Source organism: Erinaceus europaeus, chromosome X, assembly GCF_950295315.1.
Source record: "Erinaceus europaeus chromosome X, mEriEur2.1, whole genome shotgun sequence".
NCBI lineage: Eukaryota > Metazoa > Chordata > Mammalia > Eulipotyphla > Erinaceidae > Erinaceus > Erinaceus europaeus.
The window spans coordinates 49,649,739-49,666,816 of record NC_080185.1 but is presented as its reverse complement, the minus strand read 5'-3'; positions in this window follow the sequence as shown (position 1 = coordinate 49,666,816).

Below are 17,078 nucleotides of genomic sequence, written 5' to 3'. Positions count from 1 at the left end.
ACAATGGAGACAGGGATTTATTTGAGGTCTAGGCCCATCATGTCTGTTTAGGAATCTCAGGACTGCCTGAATAGGGCCCCAGCTGATGAGGTGGCCTGATTGTGACTAAAGAGTCATCATTAAAGTATGACAGTCTCTTGCCCTTATTCAGCTTTTGCAGTCCTTGCTTTGCTAAGGTTAGCTTTGGAGTGAGTGAGAGAACTGTAATTGGAAGTAGGTGAGGAGGGTATCTAAGTCTAAGTAGACACTATTTCATTATGAACTGCATACTGGCTCACTGCAGACTATTGTGTACTTTTGCTTTCAGGTATATAGTTTGCCCTAATTTATGGATACATGTGGACATATGCCCTATCTCATGGGACCTGGTCTAAATCTAGGTTTTGGGACTTTGTTAGGAAGTCAGCTACCTAAATGGAGTTAGAGAATACTATGAAAGGAAAGGTCTCACCCGAGTAATGAGGCTGAAGGGTTGACATTCCTTGCCTGACCTTTCTGGACACAGTATGAAGTGAAGCATATTGAGGTGGTACTCATTGCATTGATTAGGTTGGGGTGAGCGGATGCAATATCATTTGATATGAATTGAGAGAAACATGCAGGAAAGTGAGCCCCACCCTAGAGGTCCTAGGACTGGGGGAAATATAGACTCTATAGAGGAAGAGGGCGGTTCCTGCTGTCCTAGGGTTAAGAAGACAATAAATAGTCATTGCTATAACCACATTATTTGGCACTTGGGTTAACTTTGAAATATCCCTTTGTTAGGATTTGCTGTATAATGTACAAGATCACCCTAATTTATGTCCCTTGGCATTATTTGTATATAGCTGTGCCACCAGTTGCTTCTGTTCTCCCTGGTCTAGGTTCTTAAGAGAGTCAACATATAAAAGACGTAGCTAATGTATTAAAAAGACTCAGTCTGTGCTTTAAAAAATCTGAGCCATTCAATCAATTTTCTCCTCCCGTATTAGTGATTTATATGACTACAAATTAGTAGGAGTGTACATAAACACCATTTCTACCACCGAAAGACTGTGTTCCATTCCACCCCCTACCTCTGTCCCATGAAACGGAACATCCACTCTCATCCCAGAGTTTTTACTTTGGTACCCCACTCCAAATTCAGTCAAATCTTGGTTTTAGTTTCCCTTTCTGTTCTTTCCCAACTTCTGTTTATGAGTGGGATCATCACTTACTCATCTTTATCTTTCTGACTTAGCTCACTTAAGATAGTTCTTTCAATCTCCATCCAAGATGGGTCAGAGAAGGCAGGTTCATTATTCCAAATAGCTGCGTAGTATTCCATTGTGTATATATACCACAACTTTATCAGCCACTCATCCGTTGCTGGGCACCTGGGTTGCTTCCAGGTTTTAGTTATTACAAATTGTGCTGTTATGAACATAGGTGTACCCATATCATTTTTGGTTGGGTGTTATGGAGTCCTTGGGGTATAACCCCAGAATAGGAATTACTGGGTTATATGTTAGGTCCATGTCTAGCCTTGTGAGATTTCTCCAGACTCCTCTACACAGAGAGTGGACCAATTTACTTTCCTCTCCAACATTTGTTGCTGCAGTCCTTTTTGATGTATGCAATTCTCACAGGTGTGAGGTGGTATTTCAATGTAGTTTTTATTTGCATTTCTCTGACAGTCAGCGACCTGGAGCAATTTTTCATGTGTTTGTTAGCCTTTGGGATCTCCTCTGTAGTGAATGTTCTATTTATATCCTTTGCCCATTTTTAGATGGGGTCATTTGCTTTTTTGTTGCTAAGTCCTGACCTCTTTGTATATTTTTTGTGATTAGTCTCTTGTCTGATGTATGGCATGTGAATATCTTCTCCATTCTGTGAGGGGTCTCCTTGTTTGTGTGATAGTTTCTTTGGCTCTGCAGAAGCTTTTCAATTTGATGTAGTCTCATTGATTTGGTTCTGTTTTAGTCTTCCTTGCAATTGGGTTAGTATCATCAAAGGTGTCCTTGAAGTTCAGGTGGGAAAGTGTTCCACCAATGTTTTCCTCTAAGTATTTGGTAGTTACAGGTCTACCATCCATGTATTTGATCCCTTTGGAGTTAATTTTTTTTCTGGTGAGATAAGGTGGTTCACTTTCATTCTTCTGCATGTTTCAACCCAGTTTTTCCAGCACCATTTATTGAAGAGACCTTACTTTCTCCATTTAATACTTTTTTGTCCATAGGTATGGGGGTTTAGTTCTTTGCTTTCAATTCTGTTCCACTGGTCTGTGTGCCTATTTTTTTTCCGGTACCAGGCTGTTTTGATTATTATGGCCTTATAATATAGTTTAAGATCTGGAAGTGTGATGCCTCCATTTCTGTTTCTTTTCCTCAAGATTGTTTTGGCAATTCTAGGTGTTTGCTGGTTGCAGATAAATGATTGTAGTTTTTGTTCTATTCTCTTAAATAAGCTTGGTGGAACTTTGATATGTATTGCATTAAATGTGTATATGACTCTTGGGAGAATATTCATTTTGATGATATTATTTTTTCCAATCCATGATTATGGGATGTTTTTCCATTTCTTGGTATCTTTTTCTATTTTCTTGTATAGTGACTCATAGCTTTCAGAATACAAGTCTTTCACTTCTTTGGTCAGCTTTATTCCTAGGTATTTTATTGATTTTGCTGCAATAGTGAATGGGAGTGATTTCTTTATGTCTTCTTCTTCTGATTTATAGTCAACAATATTTGTACCACTTTCCCATATTAGGGAGCTACTCTCTTCCCTGATCCAGCTTTCTGGTCCTTTTTCCAGCCATGCCATCATCTCCCCAGACAATAAATTGGATCCATCAGATTTCAGGCTCAGGGAAAAAAAAAAAACACTAGTATAGCCATAGACCCTTTGGAATATAACTAAACTATGCCTACTAGCTATCTACAAAATGGAGGGCCCCTCAACTCTTCATCTGCACTAACCAGCCTTTAGGTTCATGAATGTTCAACAATTTGTTTAGCTTTGTATGTTAACTCTCTTTTCAGCTACCAGGTTCCAGATGCTAGCAGGATGATGACCAGACTTCCCTGAACAGACAACCCCACCAATGTGTCCAGGAGCTCTGCTTCACATGAGCCCCACCCCATTATGGAGCCCCACCCAGAGAGGCAGGTTGGGAGTATGTATTGACTTGTCAAAGCTCATGTTCAGTGGGGAAGCGATTACAGAAGCCAGACCTTCCACCTTCTACATCCGACAATGACCTTGGGTCCATACTCCCAGAGGGTTAAGGAATAGGAAAGCTATCATGGAAGGGGATGGAATACGGAGTTCTGTTGGTGGGAATTGTGTGGACTTGTACCCCTCTTATGCTATGGTTTTGTCAATGTTTCCTTTTTATAAATAAAAAAGGAAAAAAAATCTAGTGTATTTAAAATGAGTATCTATAATCATCAAGTAAACTTAGCTATAATGTCACCAATATCTATGTTTTGAAATATGACAGGCATTTTCATTGACTCTTACAAAAGACCACTAAAAAGATTTACAAGAAATCTTCAGAACATTTAGGCTGTGCAACTTCCTGAATTGTTAGATCAGTTCAAAAAGAAGCTTAATTTAAAAAAAAAAGAAAACAAACACAAATCTGGGAGTAATTTCAGAGGTTACTTGATACCAAATAACCATTCTACTTTTATTTTTGAACTGTTTGATAAACAGTTTTATTTGGCTTTATTTGATACACCCTGAGTATGTACATATGCTATTACAGAATGTTTCTTGGTACTGATTTACTGTTAACAGTTCATTACACGGGATATATTGGTTTTTACTGCTCTACACATATTCTTAGATTTCCTAAGCAAAGTGCAGGATGACAACCAGCAATTTTGCTGCTAAAAGACATTGAAGATAAGGTTACAATTTTCCAAATGAAATTTTGTAGTTATAATTGCATGCCTGGAACATTTCTTAAACCATTTACATAGAAGACATGTTCAATTACCTCTGAATGTCAAAAAAGGGGCAATAAATCATTGTATTATTTAAACTTGTTTTTCTCTCTTTTCATTTATAAAAAGGAAACACTAACAAAACCATAGGATAAGAAGGGTACAACTCCGCACAATTCCCACCACCAGAATTCGTATCCTATCTCCTCCCCTGATAGCTTCCCTATTCTTTAATCCTTTGGATGTATGGACCTAAGGTCATTGTAGGATGCAGAATGTGGAAGGTCTGGTTCTGGAATTGCTTCTCTGCTAAATATGGAAATTGACAGATCGATCCACTTCCAGCCTGACTCTCTCTTTCCCTAGTGGGGCAGGGTTTGGGGGAACCGGAGGTCCTGGACACACTGGTGAGTTTGTGTGTCCAGGGAAGTCTGGTTGGAATCATACTAGCATCTGGAACCTGGTGGCTGAAAAGACAGTTACCATATAAAGCCAAACAAATTGTTGACTAATCATGAATCTTAAATAGTTAAATAGTGCAGAAACCATGAAAACGAGAATTGAGCATTGGCAAGGAAAATACAAAACATAATAATTATTTTTTCAAAGTGCAGCTTTTCATAGAAGCACATTTTTGCTAGTAGATTTAGGAGCTTTTTTGTCAATGCAATTTGATGAATAAAGCTTATTTTCTCCTGTAGAAATAGCTTTTAAAGAATATTAAGCTTCTTTAAAAGTATCTCAAAAGAAAGCAAAGTTTGCTTTAAATGTTATATATTAGTTTGCAATGAGTACCCTTCCCCAACACTTCATATCCACTATTCCAACCTTTGGATCCATGATTCTTCAGCAATTTGTTTGGCTTTGTATGTTAATTCTCTTTTCAGCCACTAGGTTCCAGATGCCATCAGGATGCAGGCCAGGCTTCTCTGCACTGAAGACCCCATCAATGTGTCCTGGAGCTCAGCTTCCCCAGAGACCCACCCTACTAAGGAAAGAGAGGCAGACTGGGAGTATGGATGGACCAGTCAACGTCCATGTTCAGCCGGGAAGCAATTACAGAAGCCAGACCTTCCACCTTCTGCAGCCCACAATGACCCTGGTTCCATGCTCCCAGAGGGATAGAGAATGGGAAAACTATCAGGGGAGGGGATGGGGTATGGAGATCGGGTTATGGGAATTGTGTGGAACTGTACCCCACCATCCTATGATTTTGTTAATGTCTCCTTTCTTAAATAAAAAAATAATTTAAAAAATGTTATATATACCTATTCCTTATTTTACCCTTCCTAGAAAGTCCGTTGAATATTTTTTTTAAAGTTTATCATGAAGAGGACACCAGGAGGTATCTGTATTTTCTTTTTAATTGGTGTATCTTGTTAGACTTCAGAGATACTGCGGAACATAGATATTTTAGATCCTAGAAATTAATCCTAACAGATTTCACATTCTATCTGAGCTTTCAGCTATGTCTTCCACAGTGAATATTCAAAAACATAAATGTTCTGACATTTGTTAGGTGGATTGGCTGATAGTTAATTTTAAAAAATCAAGTCATAACAAATTTACTCTTTGACATGCTTGAGGAATTGATTATATTTAAATAAGTTTATCAGGAAATGAACCATGAAGTCTAAGTAAATTCCTACCTTCATCAGGATATTTTGTAGTGCTTAGTCCATAACACATTGAGTTTTTGGCACATAATAATGAACACTAGCTCATTACTGAAATTACCTATCATATCTACACCATTTAAATTTCACTGAGCAGCCTCCATGTCTGCTGTTTCTGCAGTGTTTAACAAACTGAAAACACTAGTGTAAATTAAGATGCACATTTCTTTTTTTTAATTTTAATACTTCTTTAGTTTTCTATGTTTTACTTATTATTGTATTAGTGATTTAATAATGTTTGACAAGATTGTGTGATTAAGAGGGGTACAATTCCAGACAATTTCCACCACCAGAGTTCCATATCTCCTCCCCTCCATTGCAAGTTTCAATATTTTTTATCCCTCTGGGCATATGGGATGCCACACATTTCTGTGACATTTCCTCCTAAAGCAGGACTCTCAGGGAACAGAACTGTAAATTCTTCAGCTACAACTATTCTTCACTAAACTAGCACAAAGGACAACTGATTCTTATGTGTATTGCCTCACAGTGAAAAGTTTGGTAAGTCACCTAACATTATGTACCTTAACTTCTTCATCTGTGAGATACCTATATTAATGAATACCTATTCCGCAAGTTTGGTGTAAATATCAAATAAGATAATGGCTGTTAAAAGGGTTTATAAGTCGTAAAGTGCCATACAATTGCAATAAATTAGTTAAAACCTTTAAATGGGCTTGACTTTTGTATCTACTATTGCCTTTCTGCCTTAATGATGCCAGACATTTGCTCTCTTGCCCTTTAAAAAATAGAAATTCTAGGGTCGGGGTAGATAGCATAATGGTTATGCAAAGAGATTCTGAGGCTCCAAAGTCCCAGGTTCAATCCCCCACACCACGATAAGCCAGAGCAGAGCAGTGCTCTGGTAAAAAAAAAAAAAAAGAAAAGAAAAAGAAAAAAGAAATAGAAATTCTGAATCAATTTATCTGCCTATTCAGTGTTTATGAGGTTGTTCCAAGGAGAATTGCTCTTCAGCAAATTGAAAGCCGCAACCTCTGCTTCAAAATGAAAATAAGCTGAAAGTATGCCTTGCAGTATTTGAAGTCTAGTTAAAGTTTTTTTTCTCTCTCTTCCTTCCTTCCTTCCTTTCTTTCTTTCTTTCTTTCTTTCTTTCTTTCTTTCTTTCTTTCTTTCTTTCTTTCTTCCTTCCTTCCTTCCTTCCTTCCTTCCTTCCTTCCTTTCTTCCTTCCTTTCTTTCTATCACGGGCAAGATACTGATTCACTTAATGACAGCCTTATTGGTCACTACTAAGCTACTCCAAACACCTGGCGTATTAGTCAGGAAATCTTTGGATACCTCCATAGATACAGTGGACCTAGATGTCTCTCTCCACCACCACTGGTCATTTCCTTCAAATATGTAATCATAAGCACTTTTGAGGGCCTCAACAGGAACTTGTACTTACTGTAAAGTAGCAATGGTAGAAACTGTCCCACTTTCCAAAGGGAGGGTGGACCATCTGACTTTGCCACTTGAGGAAGACTGGTCCTGAAAATGAATGCAGCCTAGCTGTTACCATGGTTGTGAGTTCAGACTGACAGGGACTCGAAGCTTATACAAGATCCAGAGCTAAATATGAATATACATGGGCCTTGGGTCAGGTTGATGTGGTAAACAATTAATTGTATTTATATATTTTCTTCAAGCTTGAGAGCTACTCTCTATGCTAATCCAACTTTCTAGTTCTATTCCATCTTCCCAGTTAATATTTTTAGTCTACTTCCACGTTAGCAATCAAGCTCAAAAAAACATTACTGAAGTCACAGGTCCCTAGGAGCATACCTAAAATAGACTTTCTAGCTTCTTTTCACCCTAAAAATCCCTATTTGTATATGTTTTATTCTTATATTTAATTCCTGTTTATTAAACATTTTATCCTGCTTTACACTTTACCACCTTTTAGCCACTAAGTTGCAGATGCTACTCAGATTCCAACTTGAACTGCCTGGGCAGCAGACCTCTTCTCTCACCAGTGTGTCCCAGAACCTCACTTCTCCAGAGTCCTACTCCACTATGACAGACAGAAATAAGCAGGGGGTGTGGATTAACCTGCCAATATGAATGTCTAATGGAGAAGGAATTACAGAATCCAGGAATTCCATCTTCTGCACCCCCCAAAAAAATTTGGTCCAGAGGGGGAGAAATGTTAGGGGAGGATGACTAGAGGATTTTGAACCCCAATTCATGAGGACCCAGTAAGAGAACAGGAAAAATGGAAGGACACTCAGAAGTAATAATAGGTAATGATAGGTATAGGTGTGAATTAGAAAGAAAGAGAGCAGGCCCATATAAAATAATGTACATATATATTTATAATAGTCAACCCTATATGTGAGTGACATTGGGAGAACAACTACAATTTTCAATGGAGGAAATGGAGGAATTGGGGGCACAGAACTCTAGTGGTGGCAATGGTATAGAATTTTACCCTTGTTATAATTTTGTAAATCGATCTTAATCATTAATAATACAAAGTTTCTATCTAATACACAATAACACAACCAGATCAAAACTGCATAGATATTCTACTTAGGATATTCCGGAAGATGGCAGAATGAGAAGCTGCTAGTGGCCTGAGCTCTGACTACATCTACTGGAAATGGTAGGATTTTTTGCCTTTAGTAGGACAGTCAATAAGGGGTCCTAGCGATGACACCGAGGAGGTGACTATAACTCAATTTGGGTTAGAAAATAGAGTAAAAAGAAAGGAAAATTTTTTTTAAATTATTATTCCAGAAGAGGACCCTATCCCCCCCACAACCAGTCCCTGGGGGTCAGAGATCTGCTCCTAGCAGGCTCCCCTGCTGAGCTTCTTTCTTTACCAAGATTCCTATCCCACCAGGGGGTGTCATTCATTCTAATTCTATTCCTTTCTGAAACCCTTGGACTTTTTTCTTTCTAAGTATCCAATTCCAGATAAAATGTTCCACCAAGCAGAGTCTTACTTAGACAGGGAAAGACCAGCAGAGTTTTTTTTTTCTCAACAATCAGCTGCCTCTGCTCAGGGGACCTGAGGCAATCTGGAGCCATCCACGCTGAAGAGAGGACAGTTTTTTTTTACTCTGTTCTATTTTATTACCAATACAAGATAAATGCATACCCCTTTCCCCCTCTCCTTCAGGTTGACCAGAATTAACTCTTAGTGTATTTTCCATTGCTACGGGACCGACTGTCTTATTCACTGCTAAAGTAACTTGTTTCATTCTTCCTACTGCCCCTATCCATTCTCTCCCTCCCCCACACATAGCTAATTAAATAATAGATAAATAAATAACAAATAAATAAATGCAAACTCTTTCCTTTCACTGCTCTTTTATTATTGTTCTTTTTCTTATCTTTTTATTTTTTCTCTCTTTTTTTCTTCTTTTTCTCATTCTTGTCATCCTTTCTTCCTCCTTCAGCTTTCTGAATTCACTGATACATGTTTGGGAATTATTTTGGGGAATAAATCTGACTCAGAGTGGACTCTCTCTGCATGTATCTCTGCTCTACGTCCCTTTCCTCCTACAGATACCCCTAGAATATACAGTGGATGGTAGATTTGCATATCTTTCTATTCCTGCTATTATTGTCTAGTCCTGAGGTTGTTTTTTCTGGTTTTTTGTTTGTTTGTTTTACTTTCTTAACAATCAGCTGCTTCTGCTCAGGAGGATTGAGGGAGTCTGGGACAGGTATTTACCCTGCTATATTTTATTATTAATATTATATATAAAGGTGTATCTCTTTCCCCCCCTTTAGGTTGACCAGAATTAACTCTTAGGGTATCTTTCATTGCTAGGGGACTTAGTGTCTTATCCATTGCTAGAGGAACTTGTTTCACTACACCTACCTCCTCTACAGACTCTCCCCTTCTCCCTTATATTAGCTAATTAAAAAATAAAATAAAAAATAAATTAAATAATTAAAAAACTTTCCTTTCACTGCTCTTTTATTACAGCTCTTATTCTTTTTTTTCTTTTCTTTTTTTATTTAACAAAGGAGACATTAACAAAACCATAGAATAAGAGGGGTACAATTCCGCACAATTCCCATAAACCAATCTCCATCTCCCATCCCCTCCCCTGATAGCATTCCCATTCTCTGTCTCTCTGGGAGTATGGATTCAGTCGTTGTGGGTTGCAGAGGGTAGAAAGTCTGGCTTCTGTAATTGCTTCCCCGCTGAACATGGGCATTGACTGGTAGATCCATACTCCCAGCCTGTCTCTCTCTTTCCCTAGTAGGGTGGGTCTCTGAGGAAGTAGAGCTCTAGTACACATAGATGGGGTCATCTGTCGAGGGAAGTCTGGTCAGCATCTTGCTAGCATCCGGAACCTGGTGGCTGAAAAGAGAGTTACATATAAAGGCAAACAAACTGTTGAACAATCATGGACTCCAAGACTGGAATAGTACAGATGAAGTGTTGGGGATTTTTCTTATCTTTTTTCTTTTCTCTCTCTTGTTTCTCTTTTTTTTATATTGTCTTCCTTTCATAGTTCCTTCTTCTTTGGCATACTGAATTCACTGATATTCATTTGTGAATTATTTTGGGGAAGAAATCTGACTCAGAGTGGATTCTCTATGTGTGTATCTATGCTCTACTTCCCTTTCCCATTTTGCTACCACTAGATTATACAGTGGATATTAGATTTGCATAATTGTCTATTATTGCTATCCCTTCTTTCCTTTCTCTTTCTTCTTCATTTGGACTTGGTTGCTATTTTTTTCATGGAGTGGAAACATTGTTTGGCTAACTGGTAGTGAATAAACTGCTTCAATCCTTGATTCAGTTGCTATTGTAATTCCTGAGGTTGGTGATTGCACTTGTCATATAGGTATTTAGTACAGTGTTGATTGTACTGAAAACACAACAACTGAGGAACAACAGAACAGAAAAATAAGAAACACATAAATCAAAAAAATGGGTAGATCAAGAACAAATAAAACTGCAACTACAATTAATGAAGACAAGAGCACAGAAGAAACTATAAATCAACCAGAAGGAACCAAGATAAGAAAAGTATGCAAGCAATAATAAACTTATTAATTACAGAAATAAAAACAACATTGGAGGAAAGGAATGGCAGTATTAGGGAAACAACAGTTGAGACCCCCAAGGAAAATACTGATTATCTTGAGGCAATTAAAGAACTGAAAGCTGAAATAGCTTAACTGAGGAAAGAAGCTGAGGGAAGGGAAAGCAGACTAACAGAAGCAGAAAACAGAATTAGTCAGACAGAGGATGAGTTAGAGAAAACTAAGAAAGAGGTGAAAGAGCTCAAAAATAGATTGAGAGACACTGAAAACAACAACAGAGACATATGGGATGATCTCAAAAGAAGTAACATTCGTATAATTGGCCTGCCAGAGGAAGAAAGAGAGGAAGGGAAAGGAATAATTCTAGAGGAAATTATAGAAGAAAACTTCCCAGACCTGAATAACAGAAAGGACATCAAGATTCAAGAGGCCCAGAGACTTCCAAACAGAATCAACCCAGACCTGAAGACACCAAGACACATCATAGTCACAATGAGAAGAAGTAAAGATAAAGAAAGAACCTTAAAGGCTGCAAGAGAGAAACAAAAAGTCACATTCAAGGCAAAACCCATAAGACAATCAGCAGACTTCTCCACTCAAACTCTAAAAGCCAAAAGAGAATGGCAAGATTGAAGAAACAGGAATACTAGATTCCTCCTTCTATGAAGCCAACATCACCCTGATACCAAAAGCTGATAGGGACACAACAAAAAAGGAAAACTACAGACCAATATCTCTGATGAACATAGATACCAAAATATTAAACAAGATCTTGGCCAACTGGATACAACACCACATTAAAAAGATTGTTCATCACGACCAAGTGGGATTCATCCCAGGAATGCAAGGCTGGTTCAACATCCGTAAGTCAATCAATGTCATTCACCACATCAATAAAAGCAAAGCCAAAAACCACATGATTATCTCAATAGATGCAGAGAAACCCTTTGAAAATTCAACACCCATTCATACTCAAAACTCTACAAAAATGGGAATAGATGGGAAATTCCTCAAGATAGTGAAGTCTATATATAGCAAACCTACAGCCAACATCAGACTCAATGGACAGAAGCTGAAAGCATTCCCTGTCAGATCGGGGACTAGACAGGGCTGTCCACTGTCACCATTACTCTTCAGCATAGTATTGGAAGTTCTTGCCATAGCAATCAGGCAAGAGAAAGGAATCAAAGGAATACAGATTGGAAGGGAAGCAGTCAAGCTCTCACTATTTGCAGATGATATGATAGTATACATAGAAAAACCTTCAATAATCTAGCAGAAAACTACTGGAAGTTATTAGGCAATATAGCAAGGTGTAGGCTACAAAATGAATGTAAAATAATCAGTGGCACTTCTTTATGCAAACACTAAATCTGAAGAAGACATCCAGAAATCACTCCCATTTACTGTTTCAGGAAAATCAATAAAATACCTAGGAATAAAGTTGACCAAAGAAGTGAAAGACTTGTATGCTGAAAACTATGAGTCACTATGCAAGGAAATAGAAACGGATACCAATAAATGGAAAGACATCCCATGCTCATGGATTGGAAGAATAAGTATCATCAAATGAATATTCTCCCTAGAGCCATATACAAATTTAATGCAATACCCATCAAAGATCCACCAAGCTTCTTTAAGAGAATAGAACAAATAATACAGTCATTTATCTGGAACCTGAAAACACCTAGAATTGCAAAACCATCTTGAGGAAAAGAAACAGAAATGGAGGCATCACACTGCCAGATCTCAAACTATATTATAAAGACATCATCATCAAAACAGCATGGTACTGGAACAAAAATTGGCACATCCAAAGAAACTATTAAACAAACAAAGAGACCCCTCACAGAATGGGAGAAGATCTTCACATGCCATATATCAGACAAGAAACTAATCACCAAAATATATAAAGAGCTCAGCAAACTTAGCACCAAAAAAACAAATTACTCCATCCAAAAATGGGCAGAGGATATGAACGAAACATTCACTGCAGAGGAGAACCAAAAGGCTGACAAACATAGGAAAAACTGCTCTAGGTCACTGATTGTCAGAGAAATGCAAATTAAGACAACACTAAGATACCACCTCACTCCTGTAAGAATGGCATACATCAAAAAGGACAGCAGCAACAAATGCTGGAGAGGTTGTGGGGACAGAGGAACCCTTTTGCATTGCTGGTGGGAATGTAAATTGGTCCAGCCTCTGTGGAGAGCAGTCTGGAGAACTCTCATAAGGCTAGACATGGACCTTCCATATGATCCAGTAATTCCTCTCCTGGGGTTATACCCCAAGGACTCCATAACACCCAACCAAAAAGAGGTGTGTACTCCTATGTTCATAGCAGCACAATTCATAATAGCTAAAACTTGGAAGCAACCCAGGTGCCCAACAACAGATAAGTGGCTGAGAAAGCTGTGGTACATATACACAATGGAATACTATACAGCTATCAAGAACAATTAACCTACCTTCTCTGACCCATCTTGGACAGAGCTAGAAGGAATTATGTTAAGTGAGTTAAGTCAGAAAGATAAAGATGAGTGTGGAATGATTCCACTCATCAACAGAATTTGAGAAAGAAGATATGAAAGGGAAACTGAAAGCAGGATCTGACTAAATCGAAAGTAGGGCACCAAAGTAAAAACCCTGTGCTGAGGGGTAGACATGCGGCTTTCTGGGCCAGTAGGGGGTGGGTGAGTGGGATTGGACACAGTATTTTGGTGGTGGAAATGGTGTTTATGTACATTCCTAGTAAAGTGTAGTTATATAAATCACTAGTTAATTAATATGAGAGGGTAAATTAATTTTATGTTTCAAAGTTTTTAAAACACAGACTGATTCTTCTTAATATATAAGCTGTGTATTTGATATACGGACTCTCTAAAAAGCCTAGACCAAGTAGATCAGAGTCAACCAGTAGTACAGCTATTTACAAGATACTGGGTACTATACAGCAAACCCTCACAAAAGGACTTTTCAAAGTTAACCCAATTACCTCATAATGTGATGATAACATTAACTATCCATTGTCTTTTTGAACCCTAACACAGCAGGAACCTCACATCTCCACTATAGAGCCTATATTTCACCCAGTCCTGGAACCTTAGGATAGGGCCCACTTTCCTGCATGCCTCTCCCAATCCATATCAAATAATATTGCATCAGCCGATCACAACCTAATCAATGCAATGATTGCCACCTCAGCATGCCTCAGCTCAGACAGTGTCCAGTGACTTCAGGTGTGGAATGACAAGCCTTCAGCTTCATTACTCGGGTGAGACCTTTCCTTTCACAGCATTCTCTAATTTTGTCCCAGGTGGATCACTTACTAACAAAATCCCAAAACCTAGATATAAACCAGGTTCTGTGAGAGAGAGCATATGTTCAAATATATCCATAAACAAGTGCAAAATATATACCTGAAAGCAGAAGTACACTAGAGTTTGCAGTGAGTACCCCCCCCCCCCCCCGAACACTTCCTCTCCACTATTCCAACCTTTGGGATCCATGATTGATCAACAATTTGTTTGGCTTTGTATGTTAACTCTCTTTTCAGCCACCAGTTTCCAGATGCCATCAGGATGCCGGACCGAAGACCCCACCAATGTGTCCTGGAGCTCCGATTCCCCAGTGACCCACTCTACCAGGGAAAGAGAGAGGCAGACTGGGAGTATGGACCGTCCAGTCAATGCCCATGTTCTGCTGGGAAACAATTACAGAAGCCAGACCTTCTACTTTCTGCAACCCACAAAGTCCCTGGTTCCATGCTCCCAGAGGGATAGAGAATGGGAAAGCTATCAGGGGAGGGGATGGGATATGGAGCTTTGGTGGTGGGAATTGCATGGAGTTGTACCCCTTCTACCCTATGGTTTTGTTAATTTATCCTTTCTTAAATAAAAAATAAATAAATAAAAAAGAAATTCTTCTTAATAGAGTCATGTGTGAGTCAGTTGGTAACACACAGGTTTAAGCACATATGGTGCAAAGCACAAGGACCCCCTGGAGTAAGGATACAGGTTCAATCCTCCAGCTCCCCACCTGCAGGGGCATCCCTTCACAGGCGATGAAGCAGGTCTGCAAGTGTCTATCTTTCTCCCCCTTTCTGTCTTCCCCTCCTCTCTCCATTTCTCTCTGTCCTAACAATGGTAACATTAATAACAACAACAATAATAACTACAACAACAATAAAAAGACAAAGGGCAACAAAAGGGAAAATAAATAATATAAAAAAATAGAGTCATGTAAGCAGTTCAAAGAAACAACCTAATTTTGAACCTTATAAGTATTAGGAATAAATGTTATATAAAATAATGTAGATTTATTATTCTGTACTAAAACTCAGAGGTAATATATAGTGTAGGGATTAGTTTAGACCAAGAGTGACTTAATTAAAGGCAAAATGAAAAACATAATGCATTGTATTATATGAATAGATTTTAAGGCTTTTCAAGTCATTTTTTCATATAAAGACAGAGAGGGGATGAGTCAGAGAGAGAGAGAGAGAGAGAAGACAGAAGAGGGAAGAGGGAAGAGAGAATAGAAAGAAGAGAGGACACAGCACCGAAGCCTTATTCAGTGGTGGGGGTCAGCCTCAAACCTGCATCTAGAATATGACAAAGCAGCACACTATCCCAGTGAGCTATTTTGCTGACCCATCATGAAATCTTAATGTTAGATTGTTATTAGGTCTGTATGAACATAATATTTTGAAAGGCTATCCCAAGTGCAATGATTTTCTTCTTATTTTTTCTTTTTTCTTTTATATTTTTGTTTTACCAGAACATTGCTCAACTCTGTCTTATAGTTTAGTGATACAGGGGATTGAACCTGGGACTTTGGAGCCTCAGGCAGTAGAGTCTTTTTGCATAACCATTATGCTACCTACCTCTGCCCAGTGCTATGATTTTTCAAGTGACAAGTAAGTATGCTGACTTTGAAATATGTCTGCCAATAAAGTGGCTGTATGTATCTTGATATGCCCATTTAATTGGAGCTCTATTCTAGAATTTTGAGAAAATTACTCTTTGTATGATCTTTTCTATTCATGTATGCCAAATACCTGTTTGTCATTTAAAATTATAGAAAAGCAGGCCTTTTATTTACAATTGAAACTTTTAGAAACAAAAAGATAATCCCTTGACAGCCTAATGAAGTGATCCTCTAGGCTACTAAAGGACTTAAAATATTTTCAGTGACAGCAGAGCTGAAAAAAAAAAGTTGGTGTGGGAGTGGAGTGGAGAGCCGCCTGAGGTTACTCAATACTCTGTGAAAGAGGTATAAGTTAGAAACGGAAGAACCTTCATCTGCTTCATCAGTTTTCCTTGTAGACACATTAAAAAGAGACATTTTATGACTGTAGTAACACTGGAAAGACAGTATTATGCAATCGACACACCTGTTACAGTGGCAGTTTTTAGAAGTCTGCTTTTATCAAGTATCTAGCCAGCTTAAAGGAATTTCAATCAAGAAGTTTATGAGGTAACATCATTTGGAATCTTTCTTCTGTGAATCTCTTTTTATACCAAGCAAAAGATTATTCAATCAGCTGCTTATCAGACATAACTTAATTCTTCTTCTAGCATTTGCCAGAATTATACCTTGGACATCAGTAGGCAGGTTGAAACTGTTATTAAGCTGTTACTATACAGTTTTAGAATATGTGTACGCTGTTCACTTCTGAAATTAAGATTTTCTTCATCTTGAGACTCATAGCTAGAGCATGACTAAAACTTAACACCAGCCAGGAGACCACCATCTGTGTGCCATTTCCTAGCTTTGTGCATAATTATAAATGTTAATTTATCTTTGCAACTAGAGAAAGACCAATGACAATGTCAAGCAACTGTCTAACTTTCACTAACCCTCCTTTTAGATATTCACAGAGCTGATGTTTAAACATTAAGATATGAGTATCCTCACATAAATGTCTAAGACACTTGTATTTTGGCTCTTTCTACTTGAGTGGTTTAACTAAAAGAAATTCTGTGGAGAGGCCTCCTATCTCCTCAACCAGTAACCAAGGAATGGTTATTTTAGTTTATGGATAATTTCTGTAATAATTATAAGCAGTGATTTCCATAACACTGACCACTGAAAACACTGCTGTTCTGTATTTCAATTGTGTCTGAATGTCAGGCAGAAACAGAAAAACCTGTAGCTGTTTTGACCTGGTCACAGTGGTCCAGGAAACCATAAACATATCACTTAAAATCAATATAAATATATCTATTGTTTAGAGAGTCCACAGAAATGGATTCATGGACAATATAGACTAAAACCAACTACAGTATGACCTATTATGGTTTCCACATCCTGCACATGAGTTTCCAGAAGCCCACTGCAGACAGTTTGTTCAGAGTGACTAAATAAATCAATGGCACTTCAGAGAAAAAAATGTGAATTTTATGACATCTATACCAGTGTTCAGTCTTCTATATTACATTGTTTTGGGAGAATGTTCAAGGCTTAGGGTCTAGA